This window comes from Macaca mulatta, chromosome 20, assembly GCF_049350105.2.
Source record: "Macaca mulatta isolate MMU2019108-1 chromosome 20, T2T-MMU8v2.0, whole genome shotgun sequence".
NCBI lineage: Eukaryota > Metazoa > Chordata > Mammalia > Primates > Cercopithecidae > Macaca > Macaca mulatta.
The window spans coordinates 61,945,599-61,963,154 of NC_133425.1; the positions used below are offsets into that span (position 1 = coordinate 61,945,599).

Here is a 17,556-nt window from a genome sequence, read left to right on the forward strand (position 1 = left end):
TAATGTTCTCCTTGGAATGACTTCCCCATAGCATTTCAGGTCCATCATGGCCAGCTCAAAATGAATAGCAGGGAGACTCAGCCTCCTGGCGCCTGCCTAAAAGAAGCAGACGCAAGGGGAAGTGGAGCCCCCTCCCCGCAGCTGTCACATTGGGTTCAGGGATTCCCTGTTCCTCTGAGTGTTGTGGATGTGTGCGGGTAACATGGAGACATTCTTGAGTTCCCAATAGTCACCAGGAACTCTGGGAGAGAGCACCAGGATAGAAAGGAGAGGCACGAGCTGGGCAGGTGGCTCAAGCCTGTAATCCCAGCACTTTGGGAGGCTGAGGTGGGTGGATCACTTAAGGCCAGGAGTTTGACAGCACCCTGGCCAACATGGTGAAATACTAAAAATACAAAAATTAGCCAGGTGTAGTACTGTGCTCCTGTAATCCCAGCTACCCAGGAGGCTGAGGCAGGAGAATGGCTTGAATGCGGGAGGTGGAGTTGCAGTGAGCCCAGATTGCGACACTGCACTCCAGCATTCCAGTCTGGCTGGCAGAGCAAGACTCTGTCTCAAAAAGAGAGGGGAGGGAAGGGGAAGAAGGAGGGGAGGGGAGGGAAGGGGAAGGAGGAGGGGAGGGGAGGGAAGGGGGAGGAGGAGGGAAGGGGAGGGAAGGGGAGGGGGGTGTGGAGGGGAGGGGAGAGAAGGGGAAGGGGTGTGGGAGGGGAGGGGAGAGAAGGGGAAGGGAAGGGGTGGGGGAGGGGAGGGGAGAGAAGGGGAAGGGAAGGGGTGGGGGAGGGGAGGGGAGAGAAGGGGAAGGGGTGGGGGAGGGGAGGGGAGAGAAGGGGAAGGGGTGGGGGAGGAGAGGGAAGGTGAGGGAGGGAGGGAGGGAGGCAGGCATGGTTGAAAGTCCCCAGTTACACTGCACTGGCCACTTCAGCAGCAGGGACGGCAGGCTAGAGATGCTGCCAAGGAGACCCAGGTCCTAGGAAATGCATGAGGGTGACCTCGTCTGCTGGAATGACATTCTGGAAGGACAAATGACTTGTTCCAGAATACACAGAAGGTAAATGGCAGAAGGGGGATTTGAACTCAGGTCTTCAAATCCTCTAGACCCAGAGCCCAAGCCAGTCCAGAACATCTCTGTGCTTTCTGGAACTTAAAAGAGGCAGAGGCCTCACATGGCCCCCTGCGTGCCCTCCCTATCGCCCTGCTGGCCAATGTTTCACAAGAGTACTGGGTACCTACTAGGGGCCAGGCCAGTCACTACCCCTCCTGAACCATGGCCTTTTCCACTTTGTCCTCTGAAACGAACTGTGGAAATGTCTCTCACACACATAGGTTTTCTACAAATGCTTTTTGCACCGTTTTGTTTATTTATACACCATCTTCTTCCAAAAATGCATACATAGTATAATGTTTTCTTTAACAAGTGAGTAAACAGAGGCAAAGGAAACATACATTCACCTCCATTTTTTTTTTAATCAGGCAGTGATTCAAGCAATAGTTTAAAATAAACAAAAAGAGTAAAAACTGTTTTTGGAAGAAATGAAACTATTTTTGTTACGAAGCCTGGAAAGAAAGTTCTCCCATAGACTGAATAAATATTAGTTCCTTTCCCTTTGCCCCTTCTGCCTGGAAACCCAAAGTCCTCCTCCGTCTTCAAGCTGGAAGCCTACCTCTCTTGCCTTGGCTGGGCAAATGCATAAAGATAAGACATTCTTTTTAGAAAATTAAAGTATAACATACATACATTAAAATGCACAGAAGTGTACTGTTCTGTCAATGTTCACAAACCAAATACACCTGTGTCCCCAGCACCCAGATCAAAAAACAGCATTACCAGCAAGTCCCCGACTCCCAGCCACTACCTTGCCCCAAAGGTAAATACTGCTTGGACTCCAATACCATGGATCTGCTTTTCCTGCTTTGGAACTTTATATAAATGGAATCATACAGCATGTGGCTTCTTTAGCTCAACCCTGTATTTGTAAGTCATTCATATGTTTGCTTGTAGTTGTAATGTGTTCACTTTCATTGCTGTGGAATGTTCTCGTCCTGTGACTGTACCACAATTTACTCTCCTGTAGATGTTCAGGTTCATTCATTCTTGGTCAAGAAAATAAAGATGATCACGGGTTGCACGTGGGTATTTTTAATCTGCATTAACTCTTGTTAATAATTCATGTAAGTGCTTGAGTTCAGGAGATGCCAACGTTATTTTTCTAAACTTTTAAATTAGACTCAAATACAACATCCAAAAACTGTCAGTCTGGCAACTGACATTATTTTGAAGACTGAAATCTATTTTTATAACCAAAGATGTCTCAGTCCTGAGGCCAGGGGAGCAACAAGCAAATAGAAAAGGCATAAGAAATGTTTTTTCTTTGCTCTTGTACAAATAGACATTCAACATGTGTAGGCAACATTTATTGAGACGTTATTATGTGTCAGGAACTGTACTAAATACTTTGCATGTATTATTACATTCAATCCTGACAACAACCCTCTGAAATAGCTTTACTTGAATTACTCTCAATTTTCAAGCTCTGTCTGTGTCATCCCATCTTTCTCATCCTCAGGACTTACTGTAGGATCCAGTATAACCAGGCACTCAATAAATGCTTATTAAATAGAGCAATGAATGAATAACAGCAGCTACCATTTATTGAGCCCTTAGTATATACAAGGCACTGTGCCAAATGCTTACATCCGTTATCCTGTTTAATCTTACCAACAAATCTGTGAGGACATAGGGAACAACTTCCGGGTTTTTGCCAGGCTCATGAGTCCCACCTTTTCTGAGAATGATGAATGCACATGTCCACAAGCTGCCATATTTGTGCTACCTGATCCCATCCTTTGGTCACAGTTAATTGAACTGGGGTGCAGTTCTACCAGTTAGATTATTTCTTGGGAATTTGGACTTGTGGTTAAAAGATGGCCAGTTAGTCCTGCCTGTGGCTAGAATTGAGGAACTGTAAACTCATTCTCAAGCTGCAGTGAAGGCTTTTTTTTTTTTTTTTTTTTTTTTTCAAAATAATGGAAAAAGAAGGTCTGCAGGGAGAAAAAAAAATTAAGTGATTAAGCAGAGGGGCACAGAGACAAGAGGCAGAGTCTTTCCTAGGTTCCTGTCTGTTTCTTTGGTTCTCACTCCAAGGCCTCCAAAAGCCCAGACTTGAGTTCTAGTAAATTCTCCAGGTTTTGTTAAAATGGCCCAAGTTGATTCCTACTAGTTACTACCAAAAAAATAAAAATCTAAGCCAGGGACAGTGGCTCACACCTATAATCCCAGCAACTTGGGAGGCTGAGGCAGGAGGATTGCTTGAGACAAGGAGTTCAAGACCAGCCTAGGCAGCGTTGCAAGACCCTGTCTCTAAAAAATAAATAAATCTAAATGAGGATAAGTCAATATTATTTTTCCCATTCCACAGATGACAAAATGGAGGCTCTGAAGAAGTAAAGTGACTTGCCCAAGGTCACACATTCAGTGTGGCAGAGCAAAGACTTAAGCCCAAGCCCACCCAAGTCTCTGCAGCCTGAGCAGCCTCCCCTTCCACACACCAGTGTTGCTTGGTACATCTGTCCAAGCCGATGGGACATCTGTCTTCCCCCCACCGCCCCCGCTAGTTTTTTGAGGGCTGGAGTCATGTCTGACTCACTGTAGCAGCTCCACCTAGGCTATACACCATCAGGTGTCACTTGCAAACCACCAGGGTGGAGATTTCACAGGGTTAGAAGAAACATCATGGCATGACTGATGGGAAATTAATGGGTTTTGGTGGCTGCAAATTGTAGAGGCAGAAAAGTGGAACATGGAACTGAGACACTCCGTGGTGACCTGGACAGAGAAGCCAGTGAGAAATTGATTAAAGTTGGTGGCAATGGACTTTGGATCCTAGATCAGAAGAGGGACAACCATAGACTAAAGCCCTTGGTGGCAGTACTGTATGTCACTGAAAATAGAGAGCTCCAGAACCTTCCTCATGCCCACAGTCTCAGCCCAACTGACCTGACTTCGGCCTTGGCAAAGGAAGTGGTTTTGGGTCCAGGCCAAATGTGGGGGCCTGGGCTGACCCCAGAGGCTGGACTCAGAGAATCCTAAGTCCTCACTCTTCAGAGCCTGGACCATTTGATCTCCGCTGCATCCACATATTCCAACTTATCTTCCACGCAGCAGAGAGATCTTTCTAAAACAACCTGACCATGCCACCCCTCTTAAAGCCCTTATATGGCTCCCAAGGCCTTCACCCTGTCATTCAAGGCCTTTTACGACCTGCCTTTCCTGTCTTTCCTCATAACACACCATTCATTCACACTCAACTTTGCTCCCAATGCTCCGAGTTACCTGTGTCCCTGGAATCACCTTGGTCTCTCGACACCTATTCTATCATTGTACACATCAGCTATTCCGTCTCCTGAAACATCTCACTCACTGCATCCCATTCATCTGATGAAATCTTGATTGAACTTTAACCTCAACTCAAGAAACACACCCTCAAAGAAGCCTTTTCTGACCTCCACAGACTGGGTTAAATGTTCTTTCTTTGAGCACACATCTGGCACACAAAATATATTGTTCTGGGATCATTTGTTTATACATCTGCTTCTTTTAACACATTGTCAGCTCCTAGAGGGCAGAGACCTTGTTTTCCATATCCTTTTTTTTCCATCAGTTCACAGCAGAGTTCTTGGCCTGTAGTGAGCATCAGTAAGTATTCATGGGACATATGGGTGGATAGATGCAAATGGGGTAAGTTTATGGGTGATGGGAGTTTGAATGAATAGATGAGGAGTGAGGGAATGGGAGGAAGAATAAATGCATGTGTAGGAGGATGGGGAGGTGGTTAGAATAGAGGAAGGAAGGAATGAAGACAGGAAGGAAGGAAGGAATGAAGACAGGAAGGAAGGAAGGAAGGAAGGAAGGAAGGAAGGAAGGAAGGAAGGAAGGAAGGAAGGAAGGAAGGAAGGAAGGAAGGACTGAAGATGGGAGGAGGCCTAGGTAGATAAGTGGGAGGACAGATGGGTGAATGGATAGATAAATGGATAGGTCATAGGAGGATGGAGAAAAGATAAGTGGATCCATAGGAGGATAGATGAGTGGATGGATAGGTGGGTGGATGGATGGATCAATCAGTTCTGCCTAGGCTTAGGGTTCAGTTCTTAGATTGTCTTTGTGGCCTGGACTCCTCTCAGAGTTCTGCTGCCTGCCGATGACTCCTGAAATTGAACATGTGTATAATCAAACTCATATTCTCCTTTCTCACATTTGATTCCCTTCTAGCGTTCAGTTCCTTGGTGACTAGCAACACCACCCACCTGGCTGCACCGGGTTGGCCTAACTTGTTTGGGGCAGGATTAGGTAGAAATCTGGGTTCTGCTCCTAATTAGCTATGTGTCCTTGAGCAAGTTACTTGAGTGCCATAAACCTCACTGCTGCATGTGAAATATAAAGAAAATATTACCCACCTCCTCAGGATGTTGGGAGGATGGAATTAAAGGCTGCAGGTAGCGTGACTAACTCATTGTCAGGCCTCTCTAAGGAGATGCCAGGACTGGGCTGGGGGCAGGAGAGAAAGTTCTATACCCAGTCCCTGCTCAGCCCTCAGCCACTTACCCTGAAATAAGCTCTACCCTGAATACAGACCTTCAAGAAGCCCCAGAAATAAGTTTCCCCAGAAAGGCCCCTGGAGATAGGAGAGGAGAGGCTGCCTTTTATACTTCAGCTCCTGGAGACCTAGCCCAGGGGCCCAGAAGAGAGGCTTCCCTCCTAAGGGGAGACAGAAGGGGCAGCCTGGCTGCGTTAAACCATTCTTACATTACTATAAAGGAATATATGAGACTGGGTAATTTGTAAGGGGGTAAAGCAAAGATTTCAAAGAAGGAAGGATGGTAGGGAGGTACGAGCTGATCAGGCTCAAGAGACCCCTCCAACATCTCCATGCCATGGGCTCTGTTTGGGATGAATGACATCATGGATACTGTTCTTTGCAAACAGAAAAGACGTTTCTTGGGATTCCCTGTGAGCAGCTGGGGTAACATGAAGCACACTCTAGGGCAAGCCCCAAAGCCCAGCACTTGAGGACTCTCTGGGCATCTCACTGTCCTGAGATCTCACTTCCTGATTTCCCTCAGACTCCTCCCTCCAGCAACCCTACCTATCCCTGGACCAAGCAAACACTAAACACCACTGTGCCTCCCTGGAACCCAGTAGATGCCCCTTCTGCAAATCTGACCCTACACGGAAGAAAGCCTCAAAACTATGACATACCTAGAGACATAAAGAATAGTCATGGGCATGCACAAGCCTCCCCATGAAGATGTCTGTTGCAGTGTTGTGTAGAAGTATGAAAAATGGAAACAAACTAAATGCCCAGAAACAGGGGATTGCTTAAAAAAATATTGCAATACAACCATCTGATCCCATGCTAGGCAGCCACTAGAAGTGTGACATAGGAGAGGAGATATCAGTCAGCAAGCTCACTCCATTTAAGGACACTTGTAGAGTTACACAAGTAAAAAGAAAAGAAAACAGGAAACCTCAATATTCACAATGACTGGTTTTTCTTTTCTTCTTTCTCCTTTTGGTGTTTTCCAAGTGCCCTACACTAATATATATTTGCAGATGGATACATAGACACACAGAGATTGGTAGGCACGCTGTCATAAGCCAACTCCCGGAAGCTACACCCAACACCACTGGAAAACAATCCTGGGTTCCAGTCTGAGGAGCAAGCCAGATTTGCCAGGCCAGTGATGCACAAATAGGGCAGTGGAGGGGAATGACCTCTTTAAGGCTGGGACCCTCCGCAAGGACTCATTCAAAGTGTGCCACACACACTTACCCCAAGCCCCCTCACCCCCACCACAACACACACACACAGTCTTGCCAAAGGGGGCAGCTTACAGGTAAAACCGTTCAACAACTAGAATATCCATCCTGGAATGGTCAGCTGGTGTCCTCAGAGAGATCAAGGTTATACCGTGGGCACAGCCCTCGCTTGGGAGTCATAAAGCCTCCAATCCTAGCTCTTTGACCCTAGCCTATCCCCTCCTTTCTCTGATCCTTCATTTGTTCATTCATAAAATAAATGCATGAGGTTGGACAAAGAGTCTCTCAGGTCTCCTTCTTCGGTTCTCTGAGAATTGTTTCCCTTTATTCTAGCCTCATCCCTTACTCAGAGCTGATGCCCCCGTGACAGCCCCAGTCTGCAGGAGGGGTGGGGTAAAGCAGTGCAGGGAGCAGAGCTCAGAACGAACAGTTACCAGAGGAGGCTGGGAGATGTCCTCAGGCACCCAAGCCCTAGACCACGAAGCTTCCCCTGCCTGGCCCCAGGGAAGCCCAAGACGTGATGACTGGCAGGAGTGGGGTGGAGTGAGGTTTGTTTTCTCCACTGGAGCCTGCTCTGCCCCATCCTCCCTGCAGGGCCAGTCCCTGGCCAACTTTCCCTTCCACACCATCCCCATGGCTTCACTGCTTCCCCAAGGTTTAGCATCAACACGTTCAGCCCTTTGTCACCATGCTTTATTTTTGAGAACCACTTTCCGGCCAGTGACAAGCCTTTGGGTTTTGAAACAAACCAGCTTTTGACTCCCCTTGCCTCCTAAGCCCCATTTCCTCATCAACAGTAGTGGTTCAGAGAGTATCATCAACAACACAGTTCATCAATTCCTGGAGCAAATTCACTGAGTGCCCACTCTGTGCAGACCCCTGCAGCCCTACCCAGACACTGCCCTCCTGGCGCTCCCAGGCAAGTGGCAGAGGTTAAATAACTAACTTCTCCATGCTGGTGAGCACCCCAACAGAGTAGGGGTGCAATCACTAGGAGCAATATCCTAATGAGGACATGGAGGTCTGAGATATGGGCTGGGATTCATCCAAGGCCCCAAAGCAGGGTGGGGACAGAGCAGGTCCTGGAAGCCTGGAATCCCGGCCTGAGCCAGGCATCCCCTCGGGGCAGGCTTCCACCTGCCAGGGCTGAGCTCTATGCCCTGAGGTTTGGGCAGAGGGGAACGGGGGCACAGGGAGGGTGAGGGGGGTGAAGGAAACAGGCCTGCTGGTGGCTCCGAGGGAAGGTTTCGGCCAGGCCTAGCTGGCATCCCAAAACTTACCTGCCAGCAACCGCGAGCGGGAAGCCCTGCCAGGCTCGCCTGCCCCTTTCAGCGGCTCAGCCACGCTGGGTCCCCCTCTCCATCCCACCTTTTGCCCTTTGCCCGCTACAGGGGTCCCCTGCTCAAATGCCCAGTCTAGCCTTGATCCAACCCGTCTGGCTGTCTTCCCTGACACCTCGTTTGTCTACCCTTCTCTGCACGTGTCTGTGGCTCCCTACTTGCGTCCGTGTGTCATTCCCTACACACGCCTGTGTGTCCTCTTCACACGTCTGGCTGGAGCGCCGGCCTCCCGCATTTCCCGGCCTCCTCGCCACCCTGCCCCGCCTGCCGCTGTGTGGGTGTCGGGCTGGCTGTGCGCAGAGGGGCGCGGCTCGGCCCTCCCCCGCACCCGCGTCCCCCCATCTCTGAGTGACCCGGGCCGCGGCGCCGCGGTGCTGAGGCCCGGGAGCCGCGCCGCCGCCGAGGGAGGCCAGAGCCGGTGACTGTGGCGTGGGCGGCGGCGCGGGGACGACGGGCGGCCGGGCGGGGCTGCGGCAGGGCAGGGGCAGGGCCAGGGCCGGGGCCTGGGAAGCCGCCGCCGCCGCTGCCTCGGCCGGGGATCGCGGGCGGCGAGTCGGCAGGGCTCGCCCGGCCCCGCCTGGCCCGCCCCGCCCCGCCCCTGCGCGCCCAGCAGGCCGAGGCGTAGCGGCGCGCCCCCCGCGACGCCCGAGCCCAAGCCGAAGCACAGTGGCCTCCGAGCGGGAAGCGGACTGGGAGCCGGAGCCGGAGCGGGAACCGGAGCTGGAGCCGAAGCTGGAGCCGGCACTGCGGCGCACGGAGCGGAGCGCTGCAGCCAAGCCGAGTAAGGGGCGTGGGGCCGGGCGGCGCGGGGGAGGGGCGGGCGGGGGTCCGGGCCCCCTTCCCCGTAGGTCTGCGGCGATACCGGCGAACGACACACCCGGGGGCGCGCCGCGCGGAGCCTGGGTGCGCGGGGCGGGCGGATGCGCGGTCCGGAACCGAACCGCAGCGCGCTCGGAAGGGAATGGGATCCCCGGTCTCCCGCGAACCCTCGACCCTGGGCTGGCCACCGGGATCTGCGCGAGCCGAGGCTGACCCTCAGCGCGCCCTCGGACCTGGGAAGGGGAGGTATCCAGGGTTTCTGCCTGACTCGAGTCCCCGACGAGCATCCACCCCGTGTGAGGAACCCAAGACAGCCTCCCCAGCTCCTTGCCCTCGGTTTTGGGGACCCCTGAGCAACCCAACCGAGAAGGGAAAACTAGGGTGCACTCTTGGCCGGAGTGGGAGAGGAAAGGGACTGGGGCTTCGCGGAGTTTGGAGTTTGAACCCCCCCCCCACCCCTTTGAGCTAGGAAGTTTGTCGCCTGGGGTATGCCCCCGTCTCCGTGCCTCTGTCTCAGCACCGAGCGTGGGAGAGAGAGCGCGCCCTCCGCACCTTCTTCCCCTTTGGGGCAGACTTTCCCTTGCGCTGTCAGAGGGCCCCGAGGCTGAGTACGAGGCGACAGCTCAGGCTGGCTGCGCAGCGCTGAGTGGCACCGCCGCGGCTCCCCAGGGGCAGGGCCCACCCCACCCCCGGCTGACTCGCGCTGCCCTTCCTCTCTCCCCATCGGGTTCCGCGGTCTGGAGGCTGGAGAGCGTGAGGACCAGGGGCTGCCTTCTCCATCTCAGGCGGGTGCCGGCGTGGGTGGCCGGGCGCAGGCTGGGAAAGGGAGGGCACAAGTAACTGGTGCGAGAGGCAGGGGTTCAGGGATCCTTAGTCTTGAGCCACGATTTCCGATGGGCACCTGCTGAGAGCATGCCGCTCTGGACTCACTCCTCAAACATCATAACTGCTCTGCTGGAAAGAAAGACTTCACCACCCTGTGCCTCAATTTCCTCATCTGCAAGTAAGCAGGGGTCTGTTGTGAGCGGGATGTTTAAGGGCTTTGGAGCCAGAAGGTGGGCTTGGCTGACTTCCTGGCTGTACAACCTTAGACAAGACACGAACCTCTCTGAGCCTCAGTTTCCCCATCTGGAACATGGGGAAGGTGAATTGGGAGCATTAAATGAGATGATGCTGGTGGGGCTATGTAGCCTGGTGTCTGGCGCACAGCCTGTGGTCAATTGTGGTGGGCTACAGGTGTCATGAGGTGTCCAGCACCAGTAGATACTGAGATTGAGTGCCTCTGAATCTGAAGTGGTGCTTCCAGCCCCCTCCAAGGAGGCCTTTGAATTCCCCAAGTTGTTGACATTTAATTGCAAAGCAAAACTTGCTCCTTAGGGCCCACCCTTTCTCAGACATTCCCTCCTCCAAGTTTCTCTGCCACCCAGTCTAGTTCTCCCCTGCTTCCCCCCATCTGTCTCCAGGGTGAAAAGGCTGCATCTGACTGTAAGGTGCACCCTTTTCCTCCTTGCCGTTGGCCGGTGCCTGCTGCCCCAGCGAGGGGCACCTGCCCATTGCTTGAGTTCTGTACAAGCGAATTTACACACCTCCCTCCACTCCCAGGTGGAGGATTGCTTTCCCTGAGGAGCCATCAGGCTGTCGGGTGGCTTGGACACACCAATAGTGACGGTTCAGATAGGCAGCAAGAAGCACCAGGGAGACAGCCTAGAGGTCTGAGGGTCCCAGCCTTGATTCCTCGAAGAGTGTGATGTATTCATCCAGGCGACTGGGCCGTGAGGCACCAGAAATGAAGGATGTCGGGGATGAAATGGAGCCAGTGATTGACTCCATCTGAGGTTCAAACTTCAGAGCGCGGTGTCCCCAGGAAGGGATTTGCTCCAGTCTGTGTGGCTGGGACCTTAGACCCCGAGCAGAGTAGGGCATAGGCCCAGGGAATAGGGGAGGATGCTGGGATCCTGGAGGTGGCAAGGAGTGGTTAGGCAGGCAGGAGTGTTGGGAAGAAAGTGGTGGTCTAGTTCACACCCATGTTGGTCCCTGGCCACCTGTGGCCCAGCTGCCCAGAACAAGGATGAGGGAGGAATCTCAGATGAGGAAACATGTCCACATGGCGCCAGGGGACACCTGGTGAGACGGGCAGGATGCGCTGCCACCTGGGGACTCCTACACGGAATCCCCCATCTCTCCTCTTTTTCCTCTGTAGCTTCCCCCTCCCCTTCCCCATTCACCCACTAGGGGTCACATCACTGCCTCTTCCAAAATCTTCACTTCTCATCTTCCCAAAGGAGTTAATCAGAACTAATTAGGCTTGAGTCTCCTGCTTCGCTCAGGATTTGGAACACAGCCAGTGGGGAACGTGACGGGGATGCAGGCATTACTGTCAGACTTCAGGAATAATCAGCCAGACACCCTCAGAGGACCATTGCCTGAAACCCTTGCCCTGGAAGTACTCAGAGGATAGACTGAGGGGTATCTGCTGTCAGCCTCCTAAAGGGAGCAACTGAGGCCAGCAGGGCTTCTGCAGTCCCTTAGCAAGCAGGCACAAACAAGAGTCACAGCTGAGAGCAGTTTTTTGGAGCTGGACCGCCTGGGTTTATAGCATGTGATTCTGGGCAGGTGACTTATTTTTCAAAGCCTCAGTTCCCTCTTGAAAATGGGAATAAACATTACACACCTCCCAGAATAGTGTGAGGATGAAGAAATCATATACAGACAGCACATAGCCAGTAGACCTCTGCCAGTGGCCCGCATTGTGAACATGCGTCACGCACATGCTGTTTCCTAAACGTACACATTTTCTCTTTGAATTCTGATAACCAGCTCTCTGATTTAGGAACTATACTTGTCCTCATTTTATTGATGAGAACACCGAGGCTTAAAAAGTTTAAGGACCATCTAACTCTGCCAGGTATCAAATACTTAAAACATCACTGTGATTCATCCTAATTGTACGAGTTTGTAAAACTGATAATTACCACATTGTAATTTAGATGACATGTAATCAGTTATTAGAATGATTCTTTCATGTACATCTTCAATCATTTTATGTCTGAGTACTGAAAAAGAGTATATTAATTGTCCACAGGCTATAGAATTTTTGGACACCTTCATATTTTGTTTTCCTGTTAGAACAGTAATCAAACTGATTTAAAAGAGCAGCTCCCTGTTCATTACCTGTCCTTCTTCTCTCCATTTTTCTCCAGAGCATTTATTACCCCCAACATCTATATATCTTATTCATTTGTTTATTGTATGCCCATACCAATATAATGTGAGCCCTGCAAGAACAAGGACTTTTGACTGTTTTATTCACTATAATATCCTCAGAGCCTAGACTAGTGCCCAGCACTTATTGTGCCTTCCAAAATTAAAAAGTGTTTTACAAACATATGGTCTATTATTGTTATTATTTTTGCCAAGTGTATAGATTGATGAAAATAAAACATTAAGTTAATAGCAGAAACCATTCCCTCAAGTATTTGGCAAATAGAACTTGCTCGAGTGCCAGGGATAATTTGATAAAGGTTAAAAACAATGGATATTATTTTTCTTTTTTTTTTTTTTTTTTTTTTTTTTTTTTTTTTTTGAGACGGAGTCTCGCTTTGTAGCCCAGGCTGGAGTGCAGTGGCGGGATTTCAGCTCACTGCAAGCTCTGCCTCCCGGGTTCACGCCATTCTCCGGCCTCAGCCTCCAGAGTAGCTGGGACTACAGGCGCCCGCCACCTCGCCCGGCTAGTTTTTTGTATTTCTTTAGTAGAGACGGGGTTTCACCGTGTTCGCCAGGATGGTCTCGATCTCCTGACCTCGTGATCCGCCCCTCTCGGCCTCCCAAAGTGCTGGGATTACAGGCTTGAGCCACCGCGCCCGGCCGGATATTATTTTTCTAATATTATAATAAAGTTTATCAGTGAGTTCAATGACAAGTAAATTAAATTTTTTTAAATAACAAATGACATGTTCAAAGGCAATTAGATTAGCCTTAAATTTTTTCATTGAGAATACCCCAGCATGGTGGCACATGCCTGTAGTCTCAGCTGCTCCAGAGGCTGAGGCAGGATCTCTTGAGCCCAAGAGTTCAAGACCAGCCTAGGCAACCCTGGCTCTTTACAACAAACAAACAAAAATCCCACCATTTCTAATGAATTAACGATCACTGACTTGTTCACTTAATTGCTTTTCATTTTGTTAGCACAAAATTTTTTTTGAGTCTTCATTTTAGTGATTTTTCAGATTATTAAAAGTCATACATGTTCATTGTAAGAAATAAATTGTAAAATTATTAAAAATGTAAAAAGCATAAAAATCCTCCTTAATCCCAACATTGCCCAGAGAGCACAATGACTGTGAACACGTTAGTGTTCTTTCTATCTGTGTTCTGTGCTTTCTAATCTTTTGCTATGTATTAATATATTCCCTAGTTTTTTTTTTTCTTTTACAAAATAAGGATCATGGTATATGCACAGTTCTACAACCTGTTGTGTGTGTGTGTGTGTGTGTTTTAAAAAATAACAGGGATTTTCCCCCCTTTAACATTATACTGAAAGTCTTTTTTACTTTTTTTTTTCTTTTTTCCCCCAGAAAGTCGTCTTTAGACTGGACTGAAAGTCTTTATGTTACTAATTTGTTTGTTTGTTTGCTTGTTTGAGACAGAGCTTCACTCTGTCCCAGGCTGGAGTGCAGTGGATTTCGGCTCACTGCAACCTCTGCCTCCTGGGTTTAAGCGATTCTCCTGCCTCAGTCTCCCGAGTAGCTGGGATTACAGGCTCACGCCACCAGGCCCAGCTAATTTCTGTATGTTTTGTAGAGATGAGGTTTCACCATGTTGGCCAGGCTGATCTCAAACTCCTGACAAGTCATCTACCCGACTCAGCCTCCCAAAGTGCTGGGATTACAGGTGTGAGCCACCGCACCCAGCCAAGCATTTCTTTAGAAACATGATTTCACAGCCATAGAATATTTCATTGTAAGTGTGTGCCATGGTTTGCTCAGCCTATCCTCCCTTGTTTGGCTTTCCTCCCATGCTTCACTGCTACAAATAATGCTTGTCTGTGTCTCTGTATTTTCTGAGCCCTGAATCAGGCTTCTCTATACATTTGGTCAGGTCCTATTTACAACTCGCAGATGAACTGGTTTATGCAGATAGACAGTAAATCAAGCCTTCTAAGTTTGGGCCATGATGGTGGAGAAGAGGCTGGCGGTTGATTCTGTAGAGGGCTACTCCAGGTCCATTAAGGTAACATGGAGACCCAGTAATCTCCAGACATACCCTGGCCACCACTAGTAGAGCACACATGTGGCCAGATGTTGCATGGAGACAGAAGCATCCTTGCGGCTGGGCATAGTGGCTCACACCTGTAGTCCCAGAACTTTGGGAGGCCGAGGTGGGTGGATCACCTGAGGTTGGGAGTTCATGACCAGCCTGACCAACATGGTAAAACCCCCGTCTCTACTAAAAATACAAAAATTAGCAGAACATGGTGGTGCACGCCTGTAATCCCAGATACTCAGGAGGCTGAGGCACAATAATCGCTTGAACCCAGGAGGCAGCGGTTGCAGTGAGCCAAGATCGCACCACTGCACTCCAGCCTGGGCAACAGAGTAAGACCTTATCTGAAAAAACAAAGAAAGAAAGAAGGCCTCCTTACTTTGAAGGCTATCAAACACCTGGATCGCTTTTCTAGTATCAAGACCAAGTTACCTATTTGCAAACCTCAGTGCCTCCTGCCCACCTCTTTGCCACTGGCCTCTTGTTACTTTTCTCCCCCACTCCTAAATTCATTGATTCCTTTATTCAATCATGTGACAAACATGAGGGTATCCACACTGGCCAAAGCATGTTCTCTATTAGGGAAGTTACTAGCTGGGTCTCACCTCATATGAAGACCTTCCTGGGACAGGAGAAAGGTGTTGCCTGCTGCCTGAGGGTCCCCAACTGCAGCTCCACGAGTGAGCCCCTGCCTTGGTGAGGCAGATGCAGTCCTTTCAAGATGAGTGCAACTGACCAAAGTCCCTGGGATTTCTGAATTCCTTCTGGCTCTAGACAATCACATGCACACCCATAGATTCATGAAATCCCTGTGAGATGGCATCATGCATTCACTCAGCAAACAGTCACGGAGCACTTCCTATGCACCAGGCACCATGCTGAGTGCCTGGGACACAGTGATTGTCTGAGCTGTCAAGACCCGGAGTCACCATCTCTCCTATCTCCGCCATCTGCTGGTCACCCAGGCAGACACAGGGAATCACCTTACACTCCTCCTTCTTCCTCAACCTCTCTATCAGATCCGTCTGTCCCTAAAACCCACCAAGGGTGTTCCCGCCCAGGGTCCTTTGCCCTCTCTGCTACCTCTACCCAGAATTCTCTCTCCCCAAGTATCTGCCCACTTAGCTTGCTTCCTCCAGTCTTTGCTTACCTGTCACCCTCTCACCAAGGCTTTCTGCAGCCACTGTATCTAACCATCTAACAGTGCAATTCCCACCTGCACACACTGCCTCTGCTTTTCCTGTACCATTAGCTTGCAGACTCCACCCTTACCATTGCATCTCCAGTCCAAGTCAGAAAGGGACTGTCAAAGTGTGGCTCACCTGTCTGTCCCCAGCACCTAAAACCTGCTGCACCAGGGACTTTGTTTCTTCGTTTTATTTTATTTATTATATTTGTTTTTAGATGGAGTCTCCCTCTGTTGCCTAGGCTGGAGTACAGTAGTGCAATCTCGGCTCACTGCAACTCCACCTCCTGGGTTCAAGTGATTCTCCTGCCTCAGCTTCCTGAGTAGCTGGGACTACAGGCACACACCACCACACTCAGCTAAATTTTTTTGTATTTTTAGTAGAGACGGGATTTCACTATGTTGGCCAGGCTGGTCTCGAACTCCTAACCCCAAGTAATCCACCCTCTTTGGCCTCCCAAAGTGCTGGGATTACAGACGTGAGCCACTGCACTCAGCTGAGACTTTCAATAAACACTTGAACCAGTAGTGGCAGCCTCTGCCCCTCCTCTGCAGTCACCGTTGCCTTTGTTTAGGCCACATCACCTCTGGCCACAGCCTCCCATCCTCCCCGCCTCCTGTTTCCCTCACCTGGGACCCCCTCTACCTTCCTAAAGAGAGAATAGCTGAGCAAGCCGATCTCCTGCTTCAAATCCTCCTACGAACCCTCTTGGGACAGGGGCTCACCACCTCATCAGGCCCCTTATTCTTCTGAGTCTCAGTGTTGTCATCTGTGAACTGGGGATTTGTTTTGAGGATCCAGTAAGCAGACAGCATGTGGCAGCAACTGAGCAGAGACTGTGTAAACAGGCGGCCATCCTGTGGCCTCTTTCACAAGGCCAGCCCGCCCCCACAGCCCATCTCTGTCTGCCGCCCATGGTGCAAGGCTGGCCACTCCTGGAGCCTTCCAGCTCTGTGAGCCTCTGCCACGAGGATCCCCTGACACTGGCGCGTCAGCAGACCCAGGCTCTCTCCCCTTAGCCACACACTCCCCTGCCCAACTCTGAGTGTCACAGCAGAGCCCAGAGTGGAGATATTCCAGGAGCGGGGACATGAAGGAGAGTGGGAATGACGTGGACTTGCCACACACCATTCAGCCACTTCAAAGCCTGGAGTGCCACCCGCCCGCCCTCGAGTTCCCAGCCAGACAATCCAGTCGGAGATGAGTCACCGGCAGGAGCGAGCCTCGCATGCTGGGCTCAAAGAGAGGCAGGCAGGAGGAGAGGTGACCATGCTTGGCCCAGCAGCTGGGGTGGGCCTGCCCCCAACCCTGACCCTGACCCTAGCAAAGGAACCACAGTCCCAGCCCATCTGTGCCCCTCATGGCTGTCTCCTCACAGCAACTCCAGTCACATGCATGCGGGACACCAGGATGGGCACTTGCTCACCTGGACCCCCCACACCCAGCTCCTTTGTCTTGATGACCCGACAAAGCTCTAGCCTAGCAGAGGGTCTGATGCCACCAGCGAGTGGTTTTCTTCTGGGTCCTCAGGCAGAAATCCTGGAGTGGGGGAAGGGAGAAGGAAACAGGCAGCCGGGTTGAAAATCCAGCTCCTATTTTAGGACCCCAAAAGCCCCTCCATGTGTTTTCCAAGGGTTTTGTGGGACACCATGTAGGTGCTTGGGAAATGAATCAATGGATGCAAGCCCGGGGTGCTAGGAGGTTGCAGCGGGAGCCTGTGTTTAAAGTGCTGATGGCATTGCAGGAGGCGGGGAGTGGCAGCCCGGGTTACTGTCAGCATCGTGGTCACCAAGGGTGACAAGATGCCTGGGAAGCATTTCAGTTCTTTGCATAGAGATCCTCCTCTTCAGCAAGCCAAGCACCTTTGAAAGGCAGCCTGCACCCCTCAGTCGTGCATTTGCATCAGGCTGAGGTTGGCTTGCTCTAGTGTTTACATACACTTTTCAACTTCCCCTCAGTTTCCAGCCCTGAGCTAGTTTGCAGAGGCCACACTTACCCTCCACGCCCTCAAGGAGCTACTGGTCTAGAATAATTTAGATCCAGAGTTGTCCTGGAAGGGCATCCAGGTGTGACAGAAACACAGCCAGAGTGATCATTCTGTCTCCAGCAGTGAAGGAGGACCTCACTGAAGAGG

At 50.7% G+C, this 17,556-nt stretch overlaps 1 protein-coding gene across 4 annotated transcripts in view; it reads left to right on the top strand.

Annotated features, from left to right (window-relative positions):
* The first annotated feature begins 8,604 nt into the window (after positions 1-8,604).
* Positions 8,605-17,556, top strand: part of BEAN1 (brain expressed associated with NEDD4 1) — a 71,441-nt gene continuing 62,489 nt past the window's right edge. Inside the window, exon 1 of one of the 4 annotated variants that reach the window (XM_077984092.1) lies at positions 8,605-8,935. The gene's annotated coding sequence lies outside the window, so the exon portion shown is untranslated. Of the gene's footprint in view, positions 8,936-9,084; positions 9,977-17,556 lie in introns of those variants that run through there. The other 3 variants (XM_028841087.2, XM_077984091.1, XM_077984090.1) reach the window with 3 other exon arrangements.